This window comes from Tiliqua scincoides, chromosome 1 (genome assembly GCF_035046505.1).
Source record: "Tiliqua scincoides isolate rTilSci1 chromosome 1, rTilSci1.hap2, whole genome shotgun sequence".
In the NCBI taxonomy this organism is placed as follows: Eukaryota; Metazoa; Chordata; class Lepidosauria; order Squamata; family Scincidae; genus Tiliqua; species Tiliqua scincoides.
This window is the reverse complement of record NC_089821.1, coordinates 296,112,677-296,130,536: the sequence shown is the minus strand read 5'-3', so window position 1 is coordinate 296,130,536 and position 17,860 is coordinate 296,112,677. Positions and strand designations below refer to the sequence as shown.

The following is a 17,860-nucleotide window of genomic DNA, read 5'->3' as shown; positions in this document are numbered from 1 at the left end:
GCCACACTTGGAGTTCAGCCCTCAGCAGGTGCCATGAATCCAATGTGGTCCCCAGGATGAAATGAGTTGGACACCCTTGCTTTAGCCCATCACACTACTTCCCTCTTTCTCCTCTGCTCTGTCCCTCTCTTCTAATCCAGGGAGTGGAAGGAGGAAAAGGGGAAGTAAATGGGCAGATGGAGGTGGGTGCTCCCGCCACCAATCTAGAGCCTAAAGCAACTGTCTCAATGAATATGTCCCTAAAGAGCTGTTCACTTGCCTGCCAATGTTCTTTGCAACATGTAGGCAGATGAGGAAGCTCTTCTCTGCAAATGAATTTGTTCACAAGGAAGAGAACTGTGGCTGGCCACTTCACAATACAGGCTGTTGCACTTGTAAGCAGGTCCATTGAGAGTGAGAATTGTCACTCTTCCCAGTGAGTGCATGTGGGTGTAGCCCAGCTAATCTGCTTGGGAAGAAGATCCATCTGAGCAAGTTGATCAGAGCCCTTCTTCATTGGTGGATCTAGCTGTAAGTGTTTCAAATACTGTATATAAACGTGCTTCTCTTGTGGGCGACTGCAGCCAGCGCTAACCAAATCATGGCTGCAGCCAGGGTCACTGTCACCACGATCTTGGGCCAGCCTCTTGGTCACCCCCCTGCAGACTGGCACCTGGGATTGCCCCCCTTTGCATGTCTTTGCATGCCACTGTTCAGAACATTTACTTTCACGTAATTTCTGGGCTGCTTTTTGCACACGCAGACTCCACATGCAGAGGCCAGTGCACATGTCAGGACAAGGAGGGCTAAATGCCAAAGGTTTGTTTCAGAAGGCAATTGTATGATGAGTCCACAGCCAATCTGGTTTATCCCAGCATGAACTGTCATAAGTACCACCACCAGCCTAATGAAATAGGCTTTTGCTAATGCCAGGCTAAATCATTGGGCTTGAAGGTGCCTGGGGACGCTTTGTCTCCTTTTTGCAAGGCCACGCCTGCCTGGGAACAAAGAGCACAGTTGATTTAGCACCAAACTGGGTGTGCAGGAAGTAGTTGTCCTCCCATCCCAGGCTACCATGGAATTTTGGAGCTCTTTTCCTTGCATGGGCTGTGCCACTTACACTGAACCTCAGACCTTCTGCGTGCCATGTATTTGTCCTGCTGATTTATAGCAGCTTCCCAAGCTCAAACTAGGGACTCAGTTAGATTTCAGGCAAGGACTTATTGATCTGTAGCTCAGTCTCGGGCAGCCCAATCCTACCCTCCCACCCCTCGAGCCAATGCAGCAGAGCCTAAGTGGCCCATGCTGCATCCTATGTGTGGAATGCTGGACATTTGTCGCCTTGCCCAGGGGTAAGCCCCAGCATGGGCAATGAGGCATCTCAGACCTGTGCAAGCTCTGTAGCTGGTACAAGTCTGTGTTGCCTCCTGTTGGTGAATCAGGACCTGGAAGGTGGATAAGATCTAGCACCTGTGGCTGCCGCTCATCCCACCATTCTCCTGAGACACAATCCACTCATCCCCTGCCCCTTCCCACCCTCCTCCTGACACAGGGTCACCCCCTCCTCACTCTTTCCCTGCCCCGTACTACTTGGCACAAAACATACTGTGTCTGGTGTGCACTGGGTCTTCTGCTGTAACGCCAAGACCAGCATAGGCCTCCATGCTGTCCTCGGGAACTCCTAGGCTTTCCCAAAGTGCTGTATTATACTTTTGTGATGGTTTGCACGGGCACAGCACGTGCTGTGTCTGTGCTTCCTCTCTCCAGGATTGCACCGCTAGCCACTGTGCTACATTGCACCAGCTTCCTGTACATGTGTGCAGCTTGGCTGTGTGTGGGCTCTGGAGACACATCAATGCATGAAGGCTGGAGATAGGGGCCAGAGGGCATTAATTGTGTCCAAATGCAGAACATCTGAGCAGGGCTTGTGACTACTTCTGTTAACTAAGTGAAAGGGTCTTTTCTTGTGAGGATTTTAGACCTGTGCCAAAGCAATCACAAGGAGTAATTCATCATAGACTTCAGGGAAGTGAGCAGAACAAACTTTATCCTGATCCTAAACAGGTTTCATTGGAAACGTAAGAATCCTTTAATTATCAAGCTGGTTTGATCCCCATTGGAGGAAGTAGGAACTGTGCATCTAAATGGCACATCTCCTCTATAGCAAGAACTCCCACATTTTTATCTGGGCTAGGTTTACAGAGGATGTTCTAGGGATAAACTCTTTGATTGCGTCAAGGCTCAGAACATCTGGATAGGTTTAATGTCAGCTGTGCTTTTTACATGCATCTCAGTGTTCACCTAGAAGCTTTAAATATAATCAGCAATACTAGTCACTGATTATAGCTCTGTACTGAAAACTCAAAGGCTGTGGTTTGATTTAATTTGGTTTTAATGTTAGTCAAGTGACAAGATTTTTTTTTTTCTGCCTCACCCTTTTCCTGTCTTGTAAAGTCAGTTTTGAATTTCAAATAGAGCCAACCCTCTAGCTTTTATATCCTGAGAAGGCCAGAGCAGAGCCATGATAGATCTAAAAATGAGGGGGTCACGGGGTTGAAGCTGATGGATTTCGTTAAGGACCCCCCTAGCCCTTTCCTCATAACTCATGCACTGTATAAAGTCAAGTGAGAAAAGTATCTCCTTGCCTTGGAGAAGTGAGGCTAAGGATTTTGCTCAAGTGTTATCCTTTCTAATATTTATGTTCACCCTGCTGATGTAAACCCCCTTGGGTCTATGAGATAGGCGATATATAAATATTAAAATAAATAAAACATTCTCAAGGAAAATAGAAGTGACTTTCAAATGGATGTTGATGAGACATTTGGATAGCAGAATAAAATGAAATAGAAGTTATTTATTTTGTTACTAAGGAATGATTTAATACAAATGAACTTGGATGCTGTGACCCTTAATTCTGATCAGGTCCAACTGTCAGCTATGGAAGGCCAGGATCTATTCTTGCAAGTCATCTCATACCTCAGTGGTTCCTAAACTGTGAGTGAGGACCCATTGGTGGGTCGCAATCTGATTTTTGGTGGGCCGCGAAGCCCTAAGCAGAATCTCCAATGAAAACACTGGTAATGGAAAGATCAGATAACTAATTGTTTCAAGCCCTGAAGCTAATCAAAAATAGCTGCTAATTGCCCTACAATGAACTCAGCTCCAGCACTTTGCAAACATGTGTAGATATAGGGAAATACGACGTTTGGGTGTCCTTTTCTGGTTATTGTTATTTGTAAGTAAATAAATAAATATTTCTTTCTAGATCTTTTTTTTTAGTCTTGTAAACCTAGTAGGTGGGCCCCTATAGAAGAGTGTTGTTTTAAAAAGTGGGTCCCAATGCTATAAAGTTTGGGAATCACTTCCATAGCTAATAGCCCGAAGGCCAACCTGCTGTCAGAGTATGTTCCGGGCCCTAGTTCTGGCTGTGGGCTGAAGGTTCTTTGGGATCCAAGGAAGAAGCCAGTGTAGTCCAAGGTTGTCATGCCAGAAGCTTTATTTGCCTAAAGCCTAAGAACATAAGGCTTACAGAAGCACTTCTAGGCAACTCTACAGGTGATGTAGCCTGCCAGAATCCAGCAAGGACCGAGAGTGAAGCAATGGCTTAATACAACGGCTTATATAGACTTAAGTGTTTACAGCTAAAGTATCACAACAAAACATATTTCCATTGCTTGGGAGAAAGGCTATCAAGGAGGTGCAGCTAGGTTGATATACTAAAGTTGATACACTAAAGCTAAGTTGATACACTACTATCCATAGCCTTGAGTTTTGGGGGTAAACACGTGAGAATGCATCTCTATTACTCCATTCTCATAAGACTGAACAGGTATGGCTGCTGAGAGCATTATTTTGGGTCCAACTTCTCAGCTTCTCATAGGAACAGTCCAGTAGGAAATTCCCAGGGTATGGGAGACACACAGAAGGCCAGGAGGGAAGACAGCCGCCAGGCAGGGAAGATAGCTGCAACCCATAATCATGATGAACTTGGTTATCAATCACAAAAACATTTTGTCTGATCAATAGTCTGCCTTAGACCAATTAACAGAATTTTAGTAAATGGGCATATTATTCACACTTCAGTGTATTTTATTTATACTTTTCATTTAAGGAACTCGGTGCACTTAAAAAACCCAGTAGGGTTCTCCTATCCTGTTTTATGCTCACAATATCCCTGTGAGATAGCAACTGTTACCCTGCACATGCCCAATCTCATCTGATCTTGGAAGCTAAGCAGGGTCAGGCCTGGTTAGTACTTGGATGGGAGACCGCCTGGGAATACTGGGTGCTGTAGGCTTATACTATAGTCTTTCGAGACTGAAGGTTGCCAACCAACCATCCCTGTGAGATAGGCAAGTGGGCCCAAGGTCACCCACTGAGCTTCTCCACAAAGTGGGAGTTGAACTGGAATCTCCATACACCTAGTCCAACTACTGTGCCACGCTGATAGGTGCCCTTTTCAGATATTAAAGATAGGGTAATAACATTTCTAGCAGAAGAAGCCATCTTTCACATTTCCCTTTTCATCCCAACAGAAACCCACCAGAACTACAGCTTTAAAATCTGTGAACTCTCAGACCTACTGATTACAGTTAGCCCTCCCTGATTAAAATTGTCCTCACCAATTAATCAACCAAATGCTTGAGTTGATTAACCTACCAAGTAAACCAGTGAAAGCTGCCAGGCCCAACTTACTGGGGAAAGAATGAGGGGCCAGGGAGAACTTCTAAGAAGCATGTTTTACAGCAGTGTTTTTCAAACTGTGGGTCGGGACCCACACTACATGTGTCGCGAGCCAATTTCAGGTGCGTCCCCATTCATTTCAATATTTTATTTTAAATATATTAGACTTGATGCTACCATGGTATGTGTCTGCATTTGGGGAAATGTTACAGATCTGTACTTTTAATAAGCTACTATATACAGTATATTCTTTTAACAGTGATAGTAGATGGGACTTACTCCTGGGTAAGTGTGGGTAGGATTGCAGCCTAGGATTGTTAAAAAATTTCATGCTTGATGATGTCACTTTCGGTCATGACATCACTTCTAGTGGGTCTTATTCTAAAAGAGTGAGTTCCGGTGCTAAATGTGTGAGAACCACTGTTTTACAGAATTGGTGGTCATACTCATGTAAGCAGCAAGGCAGTCTTTGCTGGCAGTTTGGAGGAGTTCTAATAAAGAGACCTGTGCCCTTTCGGATGGTTGCTGCCACTCCAGATAAGGTCAATGGTGGCTGAAAGTTATTCCTTTTTGATCAGCATTGTGTGACTTATATGAAGCGGAACTGGCCAGTTTCCAGGTCTTCGCAGACAGCTTAATTATCTTTCTGATGATTTCAGCAAATAATACATCCCTTAGAGAACATGGCAATGAGAGATGAACGAGTCACGCCGCTCTCTAAGCTGCACTACTGACACACTAATATGAGGTGAGGTGCTTACACTGTCCATATGCCCTGACAGGTTTCCCTTGGGCCCCCAGAAGGCATTGGACAAGGTATGCTAGAGTCCCTCAAGAATGTTGGGTGGAGAGTTGCAAAGGGTTGCCGATGGCAGTCGGTGTAATCTCCTTTGTTGTGCAAGTCAGCAAAACAACTGTGAAGCTTGGAAGTTGACAGCTCGGCCTTTGTTCTGGTATTCAGTCCAAAGGGCTTGGCATGGGAATTTTAGATGTACAATTTTAGACATCTCTATGCGCAGCAGAGTTAGTGGGTTTTGAGAGAGAATTCCGAGGTGGTAGACTGGACTGTGTCAGTGGTCTGTCAAGTCGGGTATCACAGCAAACCACTTAGCACAAATTGTGATTTGCACACCATCTTCAAATTGTGCTTTTGATGCCTCTTTTGTTGGTCCCCAACAACCATGGCTTATGGGTAGGCTCACTATGATGTCTAGACAAACTATGATTTAACTATGCACACTGTGGTTTTGTGTTATGTCCAAAGCCAGCTCCTGTATTTAAAATAATTGTGTTATAAGCCCTTCTGCAAGTCACCTGAAGTTCTAATTTGGAGCATCACAAGGAGCATTTCTTATATTCTTCAGGGTGTGGAGTAAGGGTGGCCATTTTCAGCAGAGATGGTGTGACTTAAGAATAATGAACAGCTGCCAGTTCTACAAAATCCTTGACTATTTACCATCACTCTGCTTACACTGTACATTTGGAAAGGCAAGCCTCATCATTACAGTCTTCCAAGCCGCCTCTTTCAAGCCTATCCTCTTTCAAATCAATCCCTCTCTAAATCTTCCTTTGTTATGGTATATACAAATCTCTCCCATCAGGCACTGGGCAGGCTGAGAACCCCTTGCAGATAACTGCATGCTTTCAAGTTTCATATGTGTGATAATGTCCTCCTTTGCCTCCCCTGGTGGCAAGATCCTTCAACTGGTACCAAAGCACAGCCCGGGAAGCCTACTTTCTCATGGACGGCCAAATCAGAGCTTAATAACAGAGATGAACGGGGATAAATCTATTTATTCGAAGAGTCGTCTTAGAGAAAATTCTTGCATTTGGGCAGCTGCAAGGCTATTGCCTTCCATTGTTTAACTTGGTTGATGTTTCTAGATTGGAACCTTAGTCTTTCTCAGTTTGTATGGTATTTGCCTTTTGACATGAGATGATCCAATGGGCTCTACCCCAACTTGGAAGTTCTCATCCTCTAGTTTTGCTGACTCTTGACTGGGAGGAAAGGCACTCTGTGTATGCTCAGAGACATTTGTTTATCACTTTGCCACCTGATGAGGGCCGAGCCCTAATATTCACAATGGATTTTAGTGCTATTTGAAAGCTAATGTAACGCTTAAGAGTAGGAGCTATCTGCTGAAGGTAGGAGGCTGTAAGCCCAGGTGGGCAGAAAGTAAACTAGGACCCACTAAGGAATCTGTCCTGGCTTGATCGCAAGCAGTAGCCCACTGGGCACAAGGGGATTCCTGAGAGAGGCAAAAAGCCAGCAGGTAGGGTCAGGACCTTGGCTAGCTCCACAAAGAGATCTTGCTCTGATTGTGTCTGGAGCTGCTCTTATGTACACCCCTTGGTCTGATGATCCTCTGCTAGGCTCCTCCCACTTTCTGAGAAGATACAAAAAGGAAAACAGATGCCGTCAGACGTCAGTCAGATGGGGCAATAACCAAGGTCCCAGATCTATCAGGGGGTTCCCCTAACCAGGACAAACTCTGAATCTTTAGTACAGGTGGTAGGATATACCCAATTTTGCTACTGAGGTGGTTGCAGCATGCCATGCCAGCCCCAGTACAAGGCCTTGCCCCATAACCCTCCAGCAACCTGGCATCAACACCAAGGAAAAATTACTGAGCCAGAGCCCTGCACTCCTCTGCTTCGCTACTGAGTCTTGTCTGATTTCTTGCCTATATTTCCTTGCCTTAAATATCTAAGCCATTGCTTGTCACAAATGCATAAGCAGAATAGAACTGTAGGTGGCCACCATGTGAACAGACTAAGGGCAGCATCCAGTGGTTTCAGTAGGGTTTGAGTTGCCCAGTGCAGGAGGTCAGTATGTAACCCCCACGATGGACCTCCTCCCATGCAGTGGGTGGGACAATGACCTGGGTGGTGGGCATGGTGATGTACCATAGTCCTACCCCTGTTGGTTTTTTGGCTGTACCTTCTGATAGAACACAGATATTTCAATGCGGTTTTCTTCATTGCATTCTGCTGTAAATTGCGCATCGAATAACATGATGGTATTATTGCTACAAACCAAGATTTTAGCATTTTGGACCCTAGTGGTATCACATACACCCCAAGGTGTCACCTAACTAACAACCTTATTGGTTCCATGCTGTGTCATAATAACATCTCATGGGCTCTTCGAACAATCAGGCTGCAATCCTAACCACACTTTCCTGAGAGTAAGCCCCATTGAACAAAATAGGATTTACTTCTAAGTAGACCTGGTTAGGATTGTGCCCTCAGACTCATTGGATCATTTTGAATTAAGGACATGTACTTTTTTGTTACTTAAGACAGTTACATTGTTGTTTTGTGGACCTGTCTGCTGTAGTCACATAGTATTCTGAGAGACCCCTTCCATCCAGCTCATAAGTTCTTTGAACTGTTGCCTTCGGGTAGACGATACAGAACTATTAGAGCAGCACCACACAATTCCTGAACAGTTTTTATCCCACAGCCATAATTACGTTGAATAAAGCGATATAGTTGTTACCATGCTCCTGGGCATTATGGTCTGTTATACTGTTTTTATATTATGATGCATGTGTAGAGAATGTGTGGGTGAGTGTGAAGAGAGTGATTGTTGGAATTGTAGTATATATTTATGCTTGTATCTCAAAGGTGCATAAAGTTCGTTGTGCTGTAGCACAATGACAATAAAGTTACTACTACTACTACTACTACTACTACTACTACTACTTCTACTTTTGGCCATAACTTTTGATAGAATGGAGACCTTTCACTCCGGTTTATTTCATTGCATTCTGCTGCAAAATTACACATCAAATGGTACAGTGTTTCTCAAACTGTGGGTCGGGAGCCAATTTCAGGTGGGTCCCCATTCATTTCAATATTTTATTTTGAATATATTAGACTTGATGCTACTATGCCATGTGACTGCATTGGGGAAATGTTACAGATCTATACTTTTAAAAGGTTACTGTGTGTATGCTTTTAACAATTATAGTAAAAGGATCTTACTCCTAGGTAAGTGTGGGTATGATTGCAGCCTAGGATTGTTAAAAATGGTTCTGCTTGATGATGTCACTTCCGGTTATGACATCACTTCTGGTGGGTCCTGACAGATTCTCATTCTAAAAAGTGGGTCCCGGTGCTAAAAGTTTGAGAACCACTGGTATAACATGATGGTATTATGCCTACAAACTGTGATTTTAGCGATTTTGGTCACTAGTGGTGTCACTCCCCTGTGCACATCACCCAGTGCGGCCCACACACCCCTAGCGACGCCACTGACAGCATCACTTAAGTACAAAAAATTGAACAGATAATTTTTTACTTGTAAAGGACATCACCAGTGTAGATGGTAAGCAAAAGGTAATGGGCAGATTTTTCTTTTCTTTTTTTTAGCATGCGTTATTTGTAACCACTTTGAAGAAAGTGTTGGAAGGGTGTGTGTGGAGAGAAAAATATTTAAATAAATGGGTTGAATTGAGGAAATTTGTTACTTATTCTATGAATGGGTGAAGAGAAAAGCAAATAATTGACCAGATGCCTGCAGCCCTTATGCAAATGGGGGGAAAAAAATGTGAGCAAGCTGAGTGTTAGAAAGAGCCTTCTGAAACCGGAGTTAGGTCAGAATTGCATGTTTAATAAAATAGGAATGCTGAGAAAGACAGAAACTGGGAGAAGTCTGTTTTGTGCATGAAAGAGAGCAGTAATTCTCCTGTAGTCCCACTGATGACAGGGGGAAGGGCAGGCTACTGTCTCCAGAGCAATCTGCCAAAACAGAAGGCCACCGCACAGCAAGATGCCTCTGCTTAAAAGGTGAATAAGATTTAAATAGCAATAATCTCTGAGAAAGTCTGTGAGGTTCAGGTCACCCTCTAACAAGCAGGTTAACTTGTGCAAGGATTAGTGTTGGAAACCATTATAGCTGGCAGATCCCTGTTGAACAGGAACTAGTTGATGGCATTAAAATAGTACGAGGAAGTAAAATAATGGAAGTTTCAATTTGCCGCATGCTAGACTTCATTTCCAGAATGGACTCATTTATGTAGTTCAGCCATGACCAGATGAAGCTACTTCTGAGTCAGACCCATTGGTTCGTTGTCTTCTCTGACTTTCAGCATCAGCCACTCCCCAACAAATCAGGCAGGGAGAGTTCTTTCTCAGCCTGCTATTTGGCTGACTGCAGATGTCTGGGAACTGGAGATCTTCAGCAAGAAAAACATGTCCCCTACCACTGAGCTAAGGCCCCTGACAAGTTCAACATCTTCTTTTAATTTCAGATCCTTAAACTGATCTTGGTAAGATTCTTTTTCCCCTCTGTCTTACTCACAATTTCCTGGCTCTTCTCTCTCAGTCTTACACACACACACACACATACACACGGGGGGGGGGGGGCGAGATGGCCAGAGGGGGCACCCTGCCCCTGGCACTGTCCTTCCAACTCCCTTTTTTTGGAATAAAACAGTAGTAACTTCTGCTAGCATCAAGTTTAAAACTAGACAGGAAGGGGGCCTGCCTTGGAGACTCTGCCTCAATACTGAGTGACAGGCGCTGAAAATTCCCAAGGGGTCCCCAAAAACAGAGGATAAGGCTCTCCACTCTCCACCTAGTCAACCAGACCAGGTAGGCTAAACATCAAATTATGAGAAAAGTTGGCTAAAACAGGGGTAGCAGACAAAAATAATAAAAAGTGTCATTGTTACAAGCAAGCAAATGCGAAAAGGTACAATGATGGAGGACCTAGGCAAGCAGGAAAAGAAACAGAACTGAGACGTACAGTTGTAAAAGTAGACCCTGATCTTATTTATTTAGGATGATGGTTCCTGCCTACCATGGCACCTTTCTCCTTGAAAAGTGGGCTGGATCCCAGCAGTGGATTTGTCACATGGGCAGTCAGGCTCAACAGCCAGAGCACCCTTCTCCCTTAACCTTTATGCCCTTTGTGGGATATCACTGTTCCACTCTTGGTCAAATCATGGTCACCTGGGCATCCTTCCCTGACCTCAGACCTGGTCAGGTAGGCAGGAGTGTCCAATCTGGATGCATGCCAGCTCCAGGAGGAGGGCCACACTAAACTGGTGCATTCTGGGATGGAGGGGCTTCATCCTTAAACAACCGACCATGTGCTGACCCCTAGCAGCAGTGATCCAAAAGTATCCATCAAATCATTTTGAGGCAGAGAAGGGAAAAATCCAGGGAATTTCACCATACAGGCACATACACCTGCTCCTAAAATAATCTCGCTTTAACTGTATACTACAATGTACCACTTTGTGTTGAAAAGATATGGGTGCATTCTTTCAATCTCGTATATAAGTTGCCTTTTTCCCACCCTTTCTTAAAGGAGCTCAGAGTAGCTTGTAGCCTCACAACTTTGTAGCCTGAGGCTACCCAGTGGGCTTCCTAACTGAGCAGAGATGTGAACTTGCAGTTCTTATGCCAGTGTTCTAACCACTGCTCCTAACACTTTATAAAAACCAAGGAATCAGCAATTGCAATACATCATAGCTGTCAAAAGATGAATTGCTTACCTTTTAACAATAGGTAGTTGGTGTTAATAATTTACATATGATTAAGTGCTTAATAGGAATGCTATTAAGTGCTTAATAGGAGTGCTTTTGGGAGATATTGAAAGAAGTAGTTGATCTTTTACAATTGAATAACCCAAAGCCACCATTTGTTATCAACAGTGAAGGCTATCTTCAGTATTTTCTTCCCAGTGATTAATTCAGCACCTGATGCTACAGGACTGCTGAAAGCATTGGCCTCCCTGGATGGAAAACTAGTTGAAGCTGCCCTGAGCTTTTGGAAAACAAACGTGAGAGATATCAGCCTGTTCGGGCTCTTCTTCTTCTAACACTACATTATATTTATTGAAATTATTACAGGAAAAACCACAAAATTCCATACAGAAATGAAATACAGCACAGCAAAACCAGAAAGATAATCAAAACGTTCACTTAAATGTGTCATAATGTAGTGGTCCTCAAATGTTTTAGCAGTGGGACCCACTTTTTAGAATGACAATCTGTTGGGACTCACCAGAAGTGATCTCATTAACCTGGAATTGATGTCGTGGCCAGACATGACAGTGGCAGACCTGCCCAGCCTTGCACCCAGGGCAAAGATCTGTGATGGCGCCCCCGTGGGCTGTTGCAGCCCCCCATGTGGAAATCTGCCACCCTGCACTCACCTGAGGCTCACGGAGCCCCGCACACCCTGAGCCTGCATTGGGGAAGCTTCCTGAAAACCGGAAGCACAGTTTCCAACCCAATTGGGAGCCTCAGAGAGGCTTCCATGGGGTCCTAGAGGCTTGTGCCTGGGGCATTTGCCCCATCAAACATAATGGGAGGTCCACCACTGGGAAGTGACATAATCAATTTAGGGTGCAGTCCTAACCCCTTAGTGCTTTCCAGCACTGACATAAGGGCAATGCAGCTCTGAGGTAAGGGAACAAACATTCCCTTACTTTGAGGAGGCCTCCGTGAGTGACACCCAATTGCAGGAAGCAGCACATGTCCCATTGGCATCGCTATGCTAGTGCTGGAAAGGTTTCAAACCTAAACCATGATCAGCCAAAGGTTCCATGACACAGCACACTCATGCTGTCATTTTGCATAGCTCGGAATTCAAACATTACAACTCGAAAGCCGAAGCAGAAAACAGACTTGGATCCTTCTCCAATGAAGCCCTTCCAACCTTTCTGGTGTGTCTACCCCATTCAGGGCAAAACACCATGCGCCTTCCCCACTGGGAGCCTACTCTGCCCAGCAGCTCTGTACCCTGTATTTTCTGTATTTTCAATGGTGGCTGAACTACATGCTACATGACCCACCTGACATGGGCTCGCAACCCTACAGGTGCTGTCCCATGGACATTGATCATAATAGCAAAATAGGCAGCAATACCTTCTGAGTGTAAATCTCTTTTGTTAACTGATCAGCCCACGTGGAGGTACACACCTGCGTACAAGCGCTACTTCCCCAGTGAAAGGTATTCCCAGCTGTGATTGGTTGTCCAAGACTGCAGCTCTATACACACTTGCTTGAGAGTAAGTTCCACTGCACACAGAACAGTGGGATTTGCTTCTGAGCAAACGTGCATAAGATCGTGCAGTAAATTGCTGGATTGCAAAGGACAAAATGCTGCCTTGCTGGGAATTCCAGCCTCCGTTCAGAACTGAATGTACCAACTGGCTGAAAGAAATACTCTTTGGGATTGAAAGCAGATGTTTGCTGTGCTTCCGACCCGCCATGCCTGGCATATATGCACAGTGGGAGGGTGGGTGACTAATTTATGGAAAACTGCAGAAGTTCAGGCAAAAATGACTCACACAAAAAAGAGCCTTTTCAAAATTCAACTCCAGAATTGTATTTGGTGACTCCAACCGTATCTGTGCAATTGTGGCTTGAAACAGTTGGTTTGACTTCTGAAGGAGGCGCATGAAAATGAAGCGGTTGGTTGATCCAAAGATATGTATCTCCTGGGATTCAGGCAAGTCTTTGCAAAACTGCTGTGTTGCTTTTGTGAGTGCTGTTTTGCAACATACAGCACTCACGTGATTGGCTCAGGGTGGGTTCTGTTATGAAAAGGAGTTGAATGGCTGGATTGGCTAGGCCCAGCTTTAATTATCCTGGAGTATGTCACTTTGAGATCCTTCCAAATGTTTAGCCCTTGGAGCGATAGATCAGATAGCGTTCCTTAATAAATGTCTTTTGCAGTGTAAACCAGGGCACATTAAAGCATTTATGATGGTGTGCTTTGATCCCACGTTTATTTTTGCTCTCCATTATGACATGAAGGTGAGACTCTGTTTGCCAACTTCCTTTATTGTGGTGCACCTCTGTTGCTGCAGGGCTCATGTTTAATTTCAAACTGCGAGAATAATTAAACTCTGCAGTGTAGGTCTCTGCTCTACGTGATCTGTTTTGAAGGGTAGCAGGAAGCAGGTGCAAAATGGCCCTCGAAAAACATTATTTGTCTTTCACAGGTAGAAAAGCACAGCTAGAAGGTAGAGAGTGCAGAATGGCAGCCACAGCCTTCATCGCCCATATGGAGAACCATGTGGCCATGTGCACAGTTGCAAGGAGAAAATGAAGGAGGAGTCATAACTCAGTGGTGGAGCCCATGCAATGTGTTGCATGCAGAAGGTCTCAGGTTCAATCCTTAGCACACCCCAGGGAGGAAATATTTTGATATAACCCTGGAGAGTTGCTGCCAGCCAGTGAACTAGGTGGGCCAATGAGCTAACTCCATAGAAGTCACCTTCATGTGTGAAATAATCAGGACTTATTCATTCAGACCAGCCTTAGGTTGCAACCCTATGCACACCCACCTGGGAGTAAGCCCACTGAAGTCAATGAGACTTAATTTTGAGTAGGCTTGCGTAGGATTGCACTGTCAGTGATTCCCGTCATGCACACCTGAATTCCAGCACTGTGAGAGGTTGGTGATATCAGCTTTCTAAACTCTTAGCATTAATTATTATTATTATTATTATTATTATTATTATTATTATTATTATTATTATTATTATTATTATTATTATTATTAACAGTATTTATATACTGCTTTTCAACTAAAAGTTCACAAAGCGGTTTACAGAGAAAAATCAAATAACTAAATGACTCCCTGTCCCAAAAGGGCTCACAATCTAAAAAGATGCAAAGGAATACCAGCAGACAGCCACTAGAACAGACACTGCTGGGGTGAGGTGGGCCAGTTACTCTCCCCCTGCTAAAAAAGGAGCACTCACTTGAAAAAGTGCCTCTTACCCAATTAGCAGGGGTTTTACCCAATTAGCAGGGGTTAAATCTAAGAGTAGATCGAAATATTTTTGATGATGCACACCATTCAATCAGAATGTTGTTAATTTAACTTTCACTTTCCAAAGACAGTATTGGGGGGGGGGGGAAACAGGAATATGATCAGTAGAATGTACAATAATAATCTGCATTTTTAATCCATTAGAATCATTATCACGGTAGGGGTCAGCCCATTCATGAGGCTGGATGAAGAGACTTCATAACATGGTGGGCTGGGGGAAAAGGTGAACTGACAGGGAATGCCCTGCACCCCACACCTGTCTACTTCTGCCCCAATTCTGTCTTTCCTCGGACAGGCAAGCAAGCAAGCAAGCAAGAAATCCAGGATGGTGTAGTGGTTTGGGAGTTCACCTTAGATCCAGGTTCAAATCCCTGCTCAACCGTGAAGGTTCCTGGTTGACCTGGACCAATCACTATCAGCCTCTATCACCTACCCCACAGGGTTGTTGTGAGGACTAAAGGGGGGGAGGATTGAAGTAAGAGCTGTCCTGTTCTATCATAGACTGATAATTTAATCTTTATTTTAGAGAACTGAGCAGAAGTTGGGAGCAAAGTTTGGATCATTTCACCAGGCCAGTACCAAGCTTACAGCCAGACGTCTGAAGGTAAATCACATGCAATATTTTATTGGCAATTCTGTAAGACTTAGCAAAATGCCAGGTACTTTGATAAGCTGGATGTGCTTGGAGAGAAAAGACTGTATATTGCACACACATACACATGCTTCCATTTTGCTCCCACCATCCAGAATGGCTCCAAGGGAGGGGGGGGGGTCGTCTGCACACCATGTTGAGGTTCCCTGCAGAACTTGGTGCTTTACACCCCCTAGTACGCCACTCTGTGTGAGTGTAAAATATGTCTCTGTGCACTCTGCATTGATTCACCCTCTCCTACTTGTTAAAATATTGATGTAGGGAATGAAGTGTTCCCCAAAGCTAGGTCATGCGCTTGAGGGAGGCAATGCATTACACATTGCCTCCCCTTTTCTGAGAAGAAACCAACTGTGGAACTAAAATAGACTTATGAAGAATATTTTGAAATCAGTCAGAAAACCTACTGTCACAAAGACATATTTGGGAATTTCAGGGGGAAGTGGCTTGGGAGGGACCATTTGGAATGCAGAAATAGTGAGCAGGGAAAAATGTATGCATTCCTGACCCCTCTGTGGAACAAAAGCCCAGGAGGGGGTGATTTTGAACTCTGGAGGGGGAAAAAAAAAAAAAGCAATCAGGTTACTGTTTAATGAGTTATACATACAATAATTGAGCCCCAAATCTTCTAATATTTTTTTTGTTCTCAAACACTAATATGTTTGTACAGCAGGAGATTTATATCCTACTTTTTCCCTGAAAGGGCACCCAGGATATGTTCCTGAATAAATGGTTTTCAAACTATCTTCCTTGAACTTTTTGGTTTCTCAGGAGCACATCAGGTATTTCTCAGTGTGGATCTCCATAATGGTGGACAAATATTCTTGAGAGACACTTTTCCAACTTCAGGTTGTCTTCCCCTGAAATGCACAGCAAAAAGGGAGCTTGTTGGTGGCATAGCAAGCAGGGGGTGGTAGGTCCTGGGTGGAGTGTCACATGAGGAGGTGCCACGTGAGGTCTGGCCAAGATGGCAGCTGCTGCCTCTTAGTGTTTTGATCCCAATCTGGGATCACTTAAGAACAAACACTAAGAGGTGGCAGTGGGAGGAAGGGGGCAATGGCCAGATTGTCCTGCTGCTCCCTTTCTTCACCCTTCTTGCCTTCCCCTTCCTCATGCTGCCACTGCCTCTTAGTGTTTTAGCAGCTTTTGGATCAGAAAGCTGCCAAGACACTAAGAGGCAGCAGTGCAAGGAAGGGGGGGGAGCAGATCATGAAGTTGCTGCTGCCTTTTAGTGTTTTGGTGGCTTCCCGATCTGGAAACCACCAAAGCACTAAGAGATGGTGACAGTGTGATCGCTGCCCCCTTCCCCTGCCTTTGGAAGCTCTCCTACAGTGTTCTCTGGTGCACCGAGTTCAAACAGGGTGTGTGAGGTTCAACAAATTTGGCAAGAGCACCAGGTGAACCAATCGTGCTCCCTCAAATTTGCCCCAGCATCTGCAGCCATGCACTATTCTTCCTTGGCAGCAAATTGCTATGGAATGGGGTTGCTCAAGGCCAAAAATAAAGTTTGAAAACTGCTGTACTGAATGCAGGCCAGTTTGAATCAGAATCTGAGTGAAAGATTCAGTTCATAAAAAAATGAAAGAGTTGTGTTCCTTTTCATTTTATCTCCAATAAGGCAACCTGGCTTTCCTGCGTCATTCAAGCAGGCCAGCCTGGACTTGCATCTTGGCTTTTGCCCCAAACTGTCCTCTTCTGGTATAATATTAGCAATTATGACAATTACCTTACAACATTAGAACCAGTTTCCTGGACCACAGCCACTTCCATGCTGTTGCCTGTATTTAAGATTTGACACACTCCAGTATACCTTTCTCAGAAGTAAATCCGAAACCTTGATTACTTCCAAATGGAAAGAGCTATAAAAAGCCTGTAGCATCACAAGAATTGGACCAGGAAAAAAGCAAACAACTATCTTTAATGGGGAGCAATTTCAATTTCTTCATTGTTTCCATCCTCATATTTTTATATATTTGCATAAGAATTGGTTCTGGATGGTAGTCCAGCAGATTAACAGCCCAGTCCTGAGTTCCCCAGCACCCAGAGGAGCAGTGGCACCAAAATGTGAGTGCTCCATCCTGAGCGCACCGGCAGCCACCAGCGACTCCTTGGGGGAAGGAGACATTTGGGGAAGGGAGCAGGCTCTGCAATGGGGGCTACTCAGGTCTGTGCCAGAGAGTTGAGAGGCCCCATGTTGGGCCAAGAGGCCTGACGCAGGGTTCTGGATCCAGCAGAGCAGAGCTGCACCAGTCTCGCCCCCTCCTATCCCGCTTCCTCCCCACCCCTTCCCTGCAACACCTCCCCCCCCCAAATTGCACATGAGGGGGCCAGCTGGAAAAGTATCATCAGAAACAGCTCATCCAATCATGTTAAACCGTGGTGCCATGGCTTGTGCAAAGCCAGGAACTGTGCTTTAATTTGCAAACCAAGATGAGAAACCACAGTCTGCAGTTGCTTTAACTTCTCGGCTTGTAGCTAGAGTTAATCACTGTCCCCGCTTCACATCGAGTGTGGAGCCATCGAAACATCACAGCTCTGCAACAAAGCATAGGAGGGAAGGGCTTGGCTCACATTCAAAACTGCTTCAGCTTTCCTTACACACAGTGGGGTACCTAAGGGGAAGCAAAGGGGCAAATACCCAGGGTTCCAGGCGATTCCAGGAGATGCTGAGGATTATACATACCTGAGACCTACTGATGGACCGGTGGCCTGCCTCAGTACAACATGGCTCAATTTGTTCCATTA

At 44.7% G+C, this 17,860-nt stretch overlaps 1 protein-coding gene and 1 pseudogene across 1 annotated transcript in view; both read left to right on the top strand.

Moving 5' to 3' along the window:
* The window catches only part of SYNE3 (spectrin repeat containing nuclear envelope family member 3), a 92,206-nt gene that overhangs the window by 13,928 nt on the left and 60,418 nt on the right, over positions 1–17,860 (top strand). The window contains exon 2 of the mRNA XM_066628665.1: positions 14,993–15,070. The gene's annotated coding sequence lies outside the window, so the exon portion shown is untranslated. The remainder of the gene's footprint in view (positions 1–14,992; positions 15,071–17,860) is intronic.
* Positions 4,160–4,276, top strand: LOC136638326 (5S ribosomal RNA; annotated as a pseudogene).